The sequence below is a fragment of the Ambystoma mexicanum genome, chromosome 2q (assembly GCF_040938575.1).
Source record: "Ambystoma mexicanum isolate Mex_15411 chromosome 2q, UKY_AmexF1_1, whole genome shotgun sequence".
Taxonomy (NCBI): Eukaryota; Metazoa; Chordata; class Amphibia; order Caudata; family Ambystomatidae; genus Ambystoma; species Ambystoma mexicanum.
Window position 1 is genome coordinate 932,148,868 of NC_090924.1, and position 15,879 is coordinate 932,164,746.

Here is a 15,879-nt window from a genome sequence, read left to right on the forward strand (position 1 = left end):
TCCCGTACCCATTGCTGCACTAACTCTACGGTGGGTAGGGTCTGATCTTTTGGGAGTTTTTTGAATAATGCTTCGCTGATGAAGCTTTCTTCGCTATTCAAGTCAACTCGGGCGAGGTCAGACTCCTTCCTGTCATTTAACTGAATCGGGAGGAAGCGCTGTTCACCCTTTTTCAGAATGCCAGCTAAATTCTGTGCCGGTTTGATGTCAATTTTGGCTATGAACTTGGGATTTTCGGATTGTACATTAGTATAAAAATTCAATGTATCTCCTTCCAGGGTGGAATGCCACTTGAGACTGGAAGGGAAGATGATTTGCAGAAATGGAGAAGAGTCCACCTCACCGTTTGGTGGTCCCATAGCTATGACAGTGATGTGGGGTGTGTCATTGTTTTGAAAGTAGAACCTAACTAGGTCTGGTTTTTGCTCAACATGTGGCATGTGCCATTTAGATTCACAATGTTGACGCTTTGCTTTAATTTAATGGGTATGTGGGTCTGGGTCCAGAGGACCTTGTTTACACAATCTATGAGGGGAGACAGCCTGCAGAGGATGTCATTACCTAATAGGCAGGGGGTTCCCTCTGGTACCACAACTAGGACCGGGTGCTTCATTTTTTATCGCCCAATTTTAATTTCCAGTTCTGCAGACCCTTCAACAGGAATTTCCTTTCCGTCAAAGTTCTGGAGCTGTCCAGGAAGAGGGGTGAGAGGAATCTGGTACTCCCCCCTTCCTGAATGTAGCTGCTCAAAGACTCTGTTTGACAGCAAAGTTGCTTGGGATCCAGTTTCCAACAGTGCTGGAACTGCACATTGCCCTTGCACCTGGATGGAAGCGTAGAATCTACCTTCCTTCTCCCCCAAGGGGCAAAGGTAATGGGTACTCTGGGTAAGCTTGATGGTCAATTTGCTTATTTCTGACTCTGACACCGAGATAGTTGGGTCAAGAGACGGTGTCGGAGTTGAAGAATCTTGCACAGAATTTTGACACACTGCTATTTGGGGAGTCTCGGGCTCCCCTTTTTCTATTTCTGGGCTGCCCCCCCTTTCTGGAGGCAGTCAATAGAAGTGGTTAGTGAGGCTTGGGGTTCCTCTTGGGCTGGTTCTGGGTTGCTCCCCTTCTCTAGGAGGTGGTCCCCAGTATGAAGTTGGATAGTTTGGGTTTCTGAGCACACAGTTTCATACTCAGTGATTTGAGGAGTCTCAGGCTTCTCCCTTTCTGATTCGGGGCTGCCCCCCCCCCTTTTGGAGACAGTCCCCAAAAGGGCTTTGCAGAGCTAGGGGACTCTTCTTCCTCTGGTTCTGGGCCTCCTCCTTCTTTTTGGAGGCAGTCCCCAGAATAGGTTTGGGCATGGTCCTGGGTGTGAGCTTGGGAATCTGCAAAGAAAACAGAATAGTTGAATATGGGGGGAGTTTTGGGCTCCCTTGGTTCTGATTCTGGGCTGCCCCCCCTTTTGGAGGCAGTCACCAGAATTGGTTTGACCAAGGTGATTTTCTTGCTGGTCATTCTGGGGTTTGATGATGGGCGGTTTTAACTCGGTCCCCACCTCTACTCAGTCTTGATCAGAATCTCTTGGGACCCATTTTTCTTTGGGAGGAGTTCCCCCCTCCCTGAAGGTGAAGATCCTTTTCCCAGAATCCTCTGAGGACCCCTCTCCTTCAAATTGGAAGATTCACACCTCCTCCACAAAATGGGCCTTTTTAGGCTCTTTATTTCTCCTACCCGCCCTCTGTTCCTTAGGTTGCAGACTTTTGGAGGCAGGAGATTCTGGTTCCGGTTCCTGAGTTTCTAAGGGCTTTCCACAAGTGTGGACGGAAGCTTCCTCTAAGGCTTTACGCCCCCCCTTCCCCCTGTGCCTCCCCCCTGGGAACCGGTGGGTTGTCGGGGTTCTTCTCCCGTCTTTGTTCTGGAGCACCAGACCATTGATTTGAAGGAGTTCTGAGTCGCCATGCTCATCTGAGTGTTCTGTTGAACCCTCAGCATGTGACTTAGATCTTGTGCCAAGTTCTGGACCCATTGCTCCAGTTGGGACAGCCGCTCTGACTGGTACAGGGTCCTCTGGTCTACCCTTGGTTGATCACAGGAAGGATAACTGTCCCTTCTCCCAAATACCCCTGGTTGGGATAGTTTTGGTACCCCTCCACCCTTGGCCTCCCCTCTCCCGGATCGGGCTGTCTGGGCTCAGGAAAGTGGGGAAAGAAAGAAGGGTTGTTTTGAGGGTTGGTGTTTGACGGGTACCGGGGAAAGAAACTCAACCCGGCATTTGGGGGATTACTGCCCTCCTGGGGAAAGTGAGGAGGGAAGATTCCTGGGTCGGCAGCTGCCTGGTTGGATCCCCCACCCCTTGGGCTGGAGGAGTCCACAAATAGCCCAGGATGGGTCTGTTGCCCTTGTAACGGGGCTGAGGTAGTCCAGGGAGTTAGGGGTCCCATTTGTGGGGTTACCTCCCTTACTCCCTGTTTGGGATTGGCCCGATGGCCTTCTGGGTCTTGGGTTGGTAGAATTCTATTGAATTCTGTGCAGGAATGTTTTTAGGCCCCCCATCTCCAGATCTAAAATGGGGGAAAACTTCACCTCCGCCACCTTAGCAGCAGCAGGGGTGTTGGTTGGTTTTGGGTTTTTATTAGCACTTTTACTTTCTACTCGTTTCTGTACTTCGTAAGTGTGAGTTGCTGACCCAGTCTAGTGACCCAGTCTAGTGATCTTTTCTCATGAAAGTCCCTCACCAGCAGGGTCATAATGTATTTAGGGAGTGCATGAAAGAAGGTATTGACGAACTCCCTACTGTCTGTGGGCACCCTTCTGGTGGTCTGCTCAAAGGCACGTTTCAGTTCTTGGACAAATTCTTGTGGGGCCTGGTATTCTCCACATTGCAGGTTGTAGGCTGCCTTGCGGGCCTCTTGAGGATTTCTATGGATTGAAAAATGCTTTAAGATGGCTGCCCTATAGGTGGAACATCTTGAATGGTTCTGATCCTCCAGCCCCGCAAAGAAGCTGGAGTATTCAGGTGAAAATGTCCACTTGACATACTGAATACAACTTTGGCTGTCCTTCAGGTGGAAAGTCTCCATCATTTGCTCAAACAGCTCAAGGTGCTCCCAAACTGAATATTTGGCATTCTTATGGTAGGGCGTAATGACACCCCTAATATCCTTGATTTGCTTCAGGGGATTTTTCAATAAAGCTCTCTTAACTTTGTTGGCCTTTTTAGTTTTAGTCGCCCTTGTCCTCTCATCTTCTGACTCAGAGGCACTGCTACCAGAGGTGGCTGTCTGATCTTCTAGGCTCTCCCTGATTCTGCGAGCTTGGGAATGGCTGGCAGAATGTGGGGGCCTAGTCTTTTGAGACCTGTGGCGCTCAGAAGAGTCTTCTGACTCTCCCTTGCTCCCAGGATTGGCTGAGTAACCCCCCCACTGTCCTAGCTGGGAAGAGGTATTAAGATGCTCTTAGTGGGCCTATTTTCAGGACATTCCCCACCAAATTTGACTGACTGATCTCTAGGTAGGTGATATTTCTGAGGATCCAGTTCTCAGATTCTCCCCTCGCTGGATTCTCCCTGATCAGAGCAGCTGGCCCTCGCATTTGGGAGCCTGTACCTAGATGCCCACCCCTCCATTTCTGGGAGGCGCTGACCTGTCAGTCCCATATTTCCCATTGTGTTGAAGTTTACCATCCCCGTGGCCCGTGGTTCATATGAGCCAGTGGACATGGGGGTGGCAGAGTCCATGGAACTGAAGGGATTATGCCGGGGTTCCTGAGATTATGCTCAGGGGTTTCTTTTTCCCATCTTACCTCATCTTTTCCAGCCCCTATTTCCTGATGACATGCCAAAATCTGACCTTTTTGCTCCTCTATTTAGGCATTACTGGTCTCTATGAGTTGTTCTTGCATGGCTATCTGTCTATAGAGCCTGTCATTCTTTTCACAGAGAGCCACATTGTCTCTCTGTGCCTTCTGCCTGAATTGGGTATTGGGCCAATTTTGCTGCAGGAGACTCACCTCCTGAGTTTCGTCCTTACTGGTCTGATTATTCTTTGCCAGAGCCTCCTCCACCCACCTGTTGTGCTCTAACAGCTTTTCATAATCACTTTTGATTTCCCCAAACTCCTGAAGGACCAACCTACTTTCCTCCAACTTTGTTTTTAAATGCCTGACTTCCTGGCCTAAGGCGTCCCTTTCCTGACTTAGAGTGCCCCTCTGTGCAGCCAGGTTGTCCCTCTGTTTTTTAAAGGCACCAGCTCTCTGGCGCTCCTCACCAAACTCTGTTTGGGATTCTAAGTCTTTGATAATTCATTTATTATTTTCCTCTTTTAATTTGTCTATGCGGTTCTCTTAAGTGACCATCTGTTCTGCGCATGCTCTGTTAAAGGTTAATTGCTGCTCCAGCTTTTGTTAACTCTGTTGTAGAGAACAACCTTTCTTGACACTCTTTTTGCAGTGTCAGTTTCTGGGCATCTTGCTCTGCATTCTTTTGCAGTAAGAGAGCCAGATCTTCCTGGAGTTTGGTGTCATACTGCCTAGCCTCTGTTTCAGATTCTTTGCTATCTTGGAGCCTTTGCTATGCAGAGTCCAGATTGCTCTGGATTTTCTGCAGTGCTTCCCCTTGCCTCTTTGTGAAATCTACATGGTCTTCATACTTTTCCTGTATGACTCCTATGTGGAGGTACAGGTAGGCCGCTATTTTGGCAATTTTGCATTGCTCCGCTTTTATTTTAGGGGTCATATACAATTCGCTAAGTGCTTGATGTAACGGCCCCTTGTCCTGCCAGATATTAAGATTGATTTCAGTGATTTCTTGTTTTATTCCCTGCAGCCATACCTGTTCGTCCTGTTCCAGCCATTCACCTCTGACAAACAATTTGTACAGTAGGTGTTCCCTTGCAATATTGATTTGCACTGGGGTAGCCATTCCGGAAATATTAATTTCCCTCTGGCTTATCTCAGGGTTACTTTACTTTTGCGAACATGCACAAATCCTTTGAGTATTTCTGTTGAGGCGTGCGTATACAGTGTAGCACAGTATGGTGACCCAACAAGGTGTATGTTACGCTCACCTGGCTCCCACAGGGGCGTCGGTTGGACCCAGAATGCTGCGGCCTCCACCCACGTGATGCGTAGTGCAGCGATGACTGACTGGATCTGCCCTCCTAATCTTGTCTGCTTGACCCGTAGAAATATTCTCCTACAAGTGGAGAGATGGATTTAGCCACTTGTGGATTCAAGTGATAGCTCCCCCACTGTCCTCCCCACTAATCACCTCTGTGCCCTCTCAGCAATCTCACCTTATATTCTTGAAGGATGAGCCCTCCATCCTGCGAAGCACGCAGGGGCGCGTTGATGACCAGTTACTTCACTGGCCTGAAGATATTGGAAGAGTTGTAGACGAATCCTGACTCCAAAAGGTCCTGGCGAAGAGCCGTAAGTATATAGTTTGTAAGAGTTCAATATGTCTGGAATTCACTCCTGCCCAATTCCTCTTTTATCTTGCAACTTTGACCCAATAAGAAGATTGACTGCTGAAAGCGCTCCGGTAAAAGTCTGTGTTACCCAACACTGTCCGGTAAATAATGCCAAGGGTTAAACGAGCTGCTTTCTCCTTTTCTTACAGGTGCGGCATAAGAAAATGTGGCGTGCTGATGAATAATACCTCCGGCGGTAAAATCAGGAAAGCATATGGCGGCTAAAGAGATTGTCTCTGTTTGTTCTCTCTGCTCACCTTGTTGTTTCTTGTCCCCCTTTGGTGCCAGGATTGGGCGATGTAAAGATGGAGACAGCGGCGGATCGAAGAAATGCTGCGTGGAACGGTGAGTATGGCGCGGCGCTGCTGCTGCGATGCGACGCGTTTAAAACAAAGTCTTTCCTCTGGTTTGAAGATGCGATGAATTCGGAATCGGGTAAGAAATCAGGTAATACTCTTGTTCTAACCTTTGCTTCTTTCCTTCTTTCTAGGTGCTCCAGGTTCGAGGCGGGCGTGGCAGATGGCTGGATGCTGCTGCTGGCACAGTGAACGTTGCGCTGCTGGATGCAGAATAACGCGAAGCGTGTGCTGCTCTTCGGGCGTGGTTTAAATAGCTTCCAAAGTAGTCCCAGGTAGGTATTCCTCCCCGACCACACCCGAGTGACAAAATAGTCCCTAAGGTAAAGTAGTCCCTTCTAGGCCTCACATGGGTTTGGATCTTCTTGCAGCATGGTCTGCATCAGGTAAGTGTGCACCTATGAGCCTGGCGCCTACGGCGCCAGCACTGATGTCCCATATGAGCTTGGCGCCATAGGTGCCAGGACTGAACCCAGACAGCCCCTAACAGGGGTTGCTGGGTTTTCTCAAGGCAACATGATGCCTGCTCCTGGGGCTGATGGACGTGGTCTGGATGCCTGGGGGTATGCATCATGACAGTGTATGTACCTTGTCAGCTAGCACGCTGTGTTAGACTGTCACAAGTGGTATGTCTAATTCAGGATCCTGTGACGAGCCCCCAAGCTGTAAGTGATTTCAATCCAGCACACACCCAAGTCAAAGCCCATCATGTAGTGCACAACTGAAACCCTTATTTATTTTTGTCTATAAATACAATATTCTGAACTATATCACACCCTTCTCCTGAGATCCCCGGTCACACTGAACCAGGAATCAGGCTAGTTTGCAAAGTTAAATATTTATGTATGTATTTAAAATGTAATCACAATATGTTTTAATAGATAAGCAACAATCACCAATGGGGTGACAGAACACTAAATAATATCTTTAATACACTGGGAATAAGTAATAAGCAAAACAAATGCAGCACAGAAAGTAATAATTTTGTGTTGGTTCAGATAGCACCATGGTTAGAGGTTCCCCCTGCAGTGCCCCTCAACCCCCAATAGGCAATGTAAAGAGATATGAGGAAAGAGCAGGTACTCAGGAATAGCACAAATCAAACAGAATATCAGTCCCACCTTCCCCCCATAAAACACAAGAGAAAAACGGAATTGACTTTTCAGCTGTCAGCATGGCTTTTACAATTGTCTTTAGAATTTACCAAATGTAGTCAAAAATACTTAAATTGTTATACATTCTTATGAGAGCCGCTTTGAACAGTTGCACACAAGCACAAGCAATGATTTAGTCCAAAGGAAACATTTGAAATCTTAATTTCCAAGTTGGAAGCGGTTTAAAGCTATTTCACACGTGTAAACCTTTCCGATTTTTAAAATCGCAGCAAACTTTTCCTTGTGTGATTTTCGCTATAACGGAAGAATCACACTGATTGGATAGCTATGGATATTAGATACAAGTAGGAGTTGAAATTTCGTTTCTATCACAAAAACTGAGGGAGTTATAGAGGTTTTAGTAAAGTTCATTTTGTAAAATAGGCGCGAGAATGGAAAACAGAAATGCACTTTGAAAATGACAAATGGGTTTGCTTACACTAGAGGATGACTATGAAAAAGCGAATACCACGCAGGGATCTTACAGTCACCTGATCAGTATGACCCACCTGCTAAGGAAACTCGACTTCTTCAGATGAGAAAATGGTCAGCACAAAGATAGTTCTAACAATACTGGTTCTGAAGGAAAGATAGGATGGGTTTGAGATAGGGATAAGGCAAAGCAAATATACTATGGGCCACAGTTCTTCCTATTAATACTCATAGAATACGTTTTTAAATTGGACTGTCAGTTCTGGTCATGGATTGGGTCTGGTCTAGGAAAGACAGCACATCAGGCACGGTACTGGATCAGCGAGGCCGATCGCCAGATTTGCACAGGATCTGCCCTCCTAGTCTGTGGGTATTTGAATCAGCTGGATTGCGAGTTCCTCAGGCAAGCCTAGTGGTGGCAAGCCAGAGAATTTCAGGATGCTGGTTGAAAAGGCCTTCTCACACCACAAAGTGCTTTACTGGGTGGAGAGAATAAATTTGAGGATTTGGGCCTTGCTGGAAATCAATGGTTCTTTATCGCTGGCAAGAGTTTTGGCATCTGGATCTGGAAGAATATCAAAGCTGGATGTAGAATACTGGATCAGAGTGCTTCGCCGGAATCAGGAAAGTGGCTGGTGTAACGCTCACCTGACTCCCACGGGGGGCGCTGGCCTGGTTCGCGCTGCTGTGACCTCGTCTAAGGTGATGCGCAGGGTTCGGAAGACGGACTGGACCGGGCCCCAGATCTGGCTTGTCTGATTCGCAGAAGTATCCTTCTGTAGGTGAGAATAGGGGGTTAACTGTCTGCGGGGTAATGCAATCGGCCTCCCACTTACCCCTCTCACCCTCCTCAAAACCCTTCTGTGCTTCCCCGTAGCGTCTCACCTTAGGGTCTGGAAGGACGAGCTCTCCATCCTGCTTCTGATGCAGGGGCGCGTTGGTATCCAGTTACGTCACTGGATTTTCAGATGGGTGAGAACCAAACTTGCTTGACTTCCAGGTAAGTTTTTCTATAAGTGGTTCCCCTTGTGTCCATGCATTAATGTTCTAATGCTCTAATGCTAGTGTCTTTTTCCCCATAGGGGCCGGGGTACGGAATGCCGGGGAACAGGCACCGACCCGAGGTGAGCGGTGAAATCCTTGTGGAAATCAGGTAAGTCTTTGATGAGTGTTTTGGTAATGTCTTTTCATTCACTCATTAACGCTGATGTCTTTTTCCCCTTAGGGGCCGGGGTCCGAAAATGCCTGGATGCGGCGCGGACCCGAAATGAAAAGGGAATGACCCAACAGGTAAGTCTTGACATGGGGTTTTAGCTTCCCTTTTCCCTTCTTTCTCTCACCTTTGTTCTTGTCTTCTTCTCCCTAGGCGCGGGGGCGCGACTGCGAATCCGGATGGTCGCTGCTGAACATGGAGGCGCCCTGTAAAGGTAAGTAGAATGCGGCGCTGCAGCGATCGAGGCAATGTGCTTTTAAAAATAAATGTCTTCCTTTTAAGGATTGTCGGCGAAATGTCTCTGGGATGCAGATTTAGCAGGTGAGGCCTTTTCCTTCTTCTGTTCTCTTGTTCCCTTCCTTTGCAGGTGGTTCAGGATGCTGGCAGGTGTGGCAGAAGTCAAGATGCAGGAGCAGACACGGTGAGCGTCCAGCTGCTAGATGCAGAACAACGCAAAGCACGTGTGGCTGATCGGGTGTGGTTAAATAGCCTTGGAAGAAGTTCCTAGAATGTGTCCTTCCTCCAATCAGGTATGTATCCTTCCCCGACCACGCCCGGGTGGTAAATGAGTCCCACAGGTAAAGTAGTTCCTTTCAGGCCTCAAGGAGGCCGGGGTTCTGCAGCATGGTCTGCATCAGGTAAGTGCACCCAAACACTTTCATAATGAGCCTGGCGCCTATGGCGCCAGGACTGACATTTTCTATGAGCCTGGCGCCATAGGCGCCAGGACGCTGTCCAAAGGGCTCCTATAAGGGGTTGCTGGGACCTTCCCCGGGGACTTGATGTCCGCTTTCGGGGACGCAGGGCCTGAGCCGGCTCCCCGGGAGCGGGCATCGTGACAGCTGGATCACTGAGTCCCTATGTGTTGTCAGCTGTCTCTATCCTTTAAAATGATATCACAAAGGGGGTGTATTGGCTGGCTTAGCAAAGCTTGCCTCTGTGAGCTGGGATTGGACCCCACTTCATCTCCGCTTTGCAATTTGAGTGATTGGATCAAGGCCAGATGATGTCACATTTTATGATTTTCTTTACAATCCTCAGAGACCTCCCTTTAGCCACTGGTCTCAAAATCGGATTTCATACTAAATGTACATTTCTACATTGGTCACCTTTATCAAATCATAAACAAAGGTGCCATATCTTTTGTTGCAGCTATTCCTCAAAACCCCGCAGCGGTGGGATCTTGTCTCAACTTTCTACAGAATTTTGCCCTTTTCGCTATGAACACAATTTCCAAATGTTATGGAAATGTTCACAAATGTGTGTGTTTAACATAGGGATATGCGTGTAAATTTTCATAATTCTAACATTTAATACATTTTGCATAAAACCACATAAATTGCCATTCCTGTCTAGAACATGTCACACAGTTCTACCGCCTCTTCACACGTGCAACCAAAAATTAAATTAACAACTCAGTCCTTTTTATATTTTTCACCCTTTTGGATGAGAAGTTATGAGTCTTTTAAGAATTGTTCTTTTTTCATGTTTAGCAACAGATGGTACGCCCCTTTTTGTATCCCTGCAGTCCAGGGGCATCCCCCTCCTTATTTGTTCCTTCCAGAGGCCATTTACGACCCCCTTCACACTTCCAGTTTCCTGGGCTGAAGCTCTGTCATTGTACCTTCCCTTTCTGTAGACAGGATTCTGTTCTAACCCGCAATTAGCACCTCCCAGTGAGTTTCTGCTGAGAGGAAGGCCCTCCTTCTGGGAGAAACCTGCTTTTCCAGTTCTTGCAGCTCCAGCCAGGCTAATTAACTTCTTAAATGCAGCCAAAACTACATTTGTTGCATCAGACATAAATACATTTCTTTCTTAGCCTTAAAATCTGTGGGATAAAAAAGGCAATTAAAATCTGTATTCCTTTTTGGCAACAATCCTTTTTATATTTGCTAATCCAGCAGAGTTTTAGTTTTAGGTCATTTTGAAGTTTCATCAGTACTACTCTGACAGCTGTCATTCAGGTGGCCCCGGGTACTGCACCCAGATTTTGGCATAGGCTGTCAGTTTTCAGACTTTGTATGTTTCACAATGTTTCATTTGATACATGAATTTTAGCACCAGGCAAGATTGTGAATGTTGAAGAGTGTTGTGTTATGGGCATTTTGGAGTTTTTGGCAACAATGCAAATGTCATTTGTAGGCACATTTTGGGGTTTCACTTGCAGAGTGCTGCTTCTCTCTGTACTCTGTTTGCTGGTCATGTAGCACTCTGGCACATTTCTGCAGGGTGTGCTCTATTCCACCGCACATGCACCTTAGGTGGTGGGTTGTGCATCTCTCTTTTTGTGTGCTGAAGAACAGGGTTTTTGTAGGTTTTTGGTGCGCACAAGGGTTTTGCCGCCATTGTTGCAGTTTCTTTCACCATAACTCGCAGGGTAATGCCGCATAGCACAGCGGGGTGGGTCAATACATCCCACACTGTATAATCTTATTCAGGAGCATGTGAAGCCGTGAAAGATCCAATGCTGGAGAACAAATAATAATAATAATAATAATGAATAATTTTGCCTTTATATAGCGCTACAAACCCTCAGATATCTGAGCGCTGCTTATTATTACCCACGGTGTGTGGTGCTCATTTATCTACCTCGAAAAGATGAAAGGCTGAGTTTGGCCCTGCCGGAATTCGAACCTGCGTCAGCAGGCTCTGCACAGATACCAAAGTTAGCGCTCTACTCGCTGTCCTATTTGACCAGCATTACTTACCTGTAACTCCTGTTCTCCAGCATTGGTATCTTTCATTTGTATCTTTCATGAATTCACATGCAACCCTCCCTCTTACCCATCTCTGGCTCTTCTTAATTCTTACAGCCACATTACGTGCACTACCAAATCTGAAGATGGCCATCAGGGATGGAGCTAAGGGGACCTGTCTAACTGGCTGTCGGCAGTATGACCCAAAATTACTCTAATAGAACACTAAAGTGACAAGCAGTTTAAAAATGTAAAGTTAAAGTGCATCTAATATTAATGAGGATTCCCAGCCTGACGACAGGGAATATACAAGAGCATGTAAATCAATGATCGCTACTAATGCTGCAGAACAGGACTTACAGATAGGCAATGTATTCCATCATTAGCTCTTTTGGGGACAATATGTTGGTGTCATATGGTATGTCAGAGGTCTCGGGGTTACTACTAGCTTACCCATTCAGCTCCCAGGGCCCAACAACCCTCCCCCAGAACAAACGGATGACTCAGCAAAGGGCAAGTTAGAACTGTTGCTTATTAGAAAACCGACAGGGATCATACAGGACATTCAAAAATCTCCAGATCACTACTCCCAAACTCGTGTCAGGCCTTTTTTTTGACCAAAGTAACATCACAACATGGGCCCTTCCCCCGAAAAACCTATCACACTTTCTGATTGGGTGATCGGAGTGGTATACTGTATAGATTGCCCCTATTTATCTTAGTTGATTGGCCCTCTCATGTCAGGTGGCTAGCCTTCCCGTTCCCCAAGAAACTATCTATTACATTGTTGCAGGGTCAAAGGATTACAATTGGCCCTTGCCCCTGCCATCCACCCCTGGATTTCTGTCGCCTGATTGGCTGGAACTGGTCTCCCCCGGCCTTGGACCCAGCTCTGTTCTCATCGCTCTGTGAACCTCTTTAAGGTGATAAGAATGACTATGTGTTCCCCTATGTATCTATTAGCAGTACCACTTTTGCCTGTGAGAGTGCCCTCACAGTTGCAACGTTATTGACAAGTTCATGTTTCACTTCATGTCTATGTTGCTGAGAACTGTTTGTCTTCCCACTGCAGGTGAATAACCATTGTCTAGCTCGGCCACATCACGTGGTTGAGGACAATGAAATCAAGCTCTTCTGATCTGCAATTTATGAGGATTTATTCAATTTTTCTTGAGATGGCCCCTTGTCGTTTTAAGTTTGGACTGTGCTGCTTTTCTCTGACCTTTGCTGCGAACCCTGGCCTTCCTGTTCTGTGCAGCCTAGTTATGCTTTCCCTCGCCTCTCGTCCTTCGGCTTGTGGCCTTATATGATCCTCGTTATACTTACCAATACCATGCTATGTTTTCCCTAGGTCAGTCGTACTTGGTCCTTCCAAGTTTTTTATGTGATCCTGTAGTTCCATAAAGTTAGTTGCCATAAGCATCTGTAAGCTTTATCTGCATCTCTTCGTTGCCTTGCATTCAGCGTTTCTGCACTTAGCTAATGAGGAAAATAATAAAAGCTTTTGACAGTATGTATATACTAGCTACAGAACTGCGTAAGCATATTCTTCGTGTATTCACGTGTGTGTTTGTGTAACATTGTGCATGGCTGCGAGTGTACTTCATGACTAACGTCGCTACGTCATGGTGTCACTAATGACGTCAGCACAGTGGTTTCTCGATATTATTCATTGTCATCGTCATCCATCTAGGTATTTGGCTCCATGACCAATGTTGAAGCTCCTCTATCCATAAAGACATTCACTGGATAATGTTTGAATGGCTGTCTGAGAGAATATCTTTCTGCATACGTGCCAATCACTGGTCCTCCTGGGGACTGGCCGAATAGTGATTTACTTCGGCCCGTCATGTTCTTGGGGTGAGGAGGGACATTCAAAGGACCCTCTCTTCAGTCCCCCCTCTGCTCGACCTGTCGACCAAACCTCCATACTTCATCACTCTTGCCTTTGATGTCCATAGTAATTTGCATGGCCATCGATGCTCCAGGTTACATAGCTACAGTCTCCCTCCAGGTTGCACCATACACATTTCCCCCAGTATCTGTTGTTGTCGAAAGGATTATCGAATGTAATCATCTCAGTCGGGAACAATAGACGTTTCTTTATTCTTGCTCTTGGGTTATTTATTTCTTGTACTATCTTGTCTTTTTCTTCTTCCATGTTCACATCCACTAACACCTTCATCCTTATTGTCTTCTCAGTAGTTTTGCGACATTGTGTAATGCAGAACTTGACCACACACAGTCCCACCAGTACTAGTATTAGTGTTCCTGGTAATACTTTGTCTGTCTGCTAACCATGTTGGCATCCATGACCATATGTAAGACAACCAGCTCGGGTCCTTTCCTGTTCCTTTGGCTTCCTCCCCCATCTTGGTGTGCATTTTCTATAATCTTGTTACTGCTTCTGCCAGTGTGCCATTCTCTCCGTCATTTGCAGGCACAAACGTACAGCAGGAACACACGTTCTTGGCACAAACCCCTCCTATTGCAGTGAGAAGGTCTAAAACACATCTGTTCTGGAGTGCCATTAACCTTACTGCTCAGAGCTCTTCTTTTGTCGCATTGAAACCATTTATTGTAGAGTTTATCTTTTGCATCAGATCCCATCTTGTTATCTGCAACCATTTGCATTTGCATATGTCTGGACAGCTGGAACTACTGACGTGAAAACATCTCTGCTGAACAACTGATCTTCAGGTGGTACATCGTCTAGTGATGCTTCCGATTCTGATGAGAAATAGTAGCCTCTTTTCACTCTACTCACTTCTGCTGGGCGTTTCTTTCTTCCCTTTTCTTCCGATTCTATTGACCACTTCTTTCTCTTGTTAGTATCCATTTTAGGGAAGTTGTCTATCTTCATATCCTTCTGTGGCACTTCCAGTTCTGGCATGTTGATGTGCACCAACGAGCAAACTCCTCCCCAGTTTCGTGGCAGCTTCTCCTATGCCTTGGATCCACACGCCCAATAGTAATCCGTTAATACTGCTGTGCCAACCTTCATTGCTGGATGCATTTCTGTGTACCAACACTCTGTGTTTTCTCCAACCTTTACTGCACCGTCATTCTGGTAACATAATGCTGGTTTCTTCAGTGGTATTATGGGCATTGGTACAGCTTCATTATCCACCCAGGTGAGCAACTTGGTGCACACATCCCATTCTTTCAGGCACTTGTCATTTTTTCCTTGCACTCTGTTGACCGGTGCTTGTACTAGGGTGTGTGCTTTGCTTCCTACTACTCCCTCTTTCCATCCTTCTGCTGCGTATACTTGGCCATACACGAGCATCTGTGGTCTTCCCAGCATCCTTGTTCTCCTCCTATTTCCTTGACCCCCCTCTTCGGGAAGGGTAACTCCTTCAGTGTTATTGTTTTTGTCTCTCCTTTCTGTGGGCCATCAGTTATGTATAGTATAGCCTGTTCTAATTGCCAGTAATTGTCCATCATGTCAAGAGTTTTTATATAACTCTCTTCATAGGGGAACGTTGCCTTGGACATCCATCTCAATGTTGCTGTTTTCCCTTGGAATCTTCCTTGGGTTGTAACCATGGTTAGGTACATAAGGCATTGTGCTCATGCTGCTGGTATTTCAGTTGTGATAAACGTTCTGAAGGCACTCGTGGCATAGGGGATTAGACATCAGACATAGAAGCTCTCCCCAGTGGTTTCCTTGCCTACTTTGGTCATGTGCTTGTACCACATGTTGTTAGACACTCGAGCAGTGTCTATGAGATATAGGTCCACCCCTACATGTCTGTATCAGCACTGTTCTTACCTCCCCTTCCTGTGCTTACAGTGGTCCCCTGTCCACCTGACATGGTTGTTCCACCTGCTGGAGTTGGGGTAATGTTAGTAGAGGATACAACGGTTGCACTACATACAAGGGATATTCACCAAAAAGGAAAACAAAAACACCACTTGGAAATAAGAGACAAGGCAAGATGAGCATTTTTTTTAATAACCATCTCCATCACCTGTGCTGCTTGGATCCTGGTGCAGCTTGAGCTTGATGATATAAGGTGCCCACCTGAAATGAGCAAACATTTGCATTAATGTATTAGTATTATGTTAATTCAAGCCCTGTGGACCACGTTGTCTGTCATGGCAAAAATGAACAGTTGTTCCCACACAATTTTTATTCTAGGACGTCTGAGGACTGCAAGGACAGATGGGTTTCCTCTTTCTAGTTGGGGGTAAACTTGGGCCAGGTATGCTATGAAGACATGGAAATACACATTAGGATGCCGTCCCCAAGGTCTATTGGATCTTCTGACAAATTGGACTTGGAATGTTTCAGTTTGGGGATCAGTGGGAAGCATGGAAGAAATGCAATAAAACCAGTCACACTTTCACAATGAATGTGTGCGGAAAGAAAAATAACAGACAGTGTACCCACACTCTGGATGCGTTGGAAGTCCTTGCCCTAATTCTGCTGCCCGTGAGCAGGTAACCATTGGGTGTCCTCTGCTGGGCATTGCTGATTCCAAATTATATCTTTGCTCTTCTTGCTGAGGATCGTTGGCCCTGTCAATGCCAGTGCTAGGAGAGGCCGCTGCTTTGTCTTCCCGAC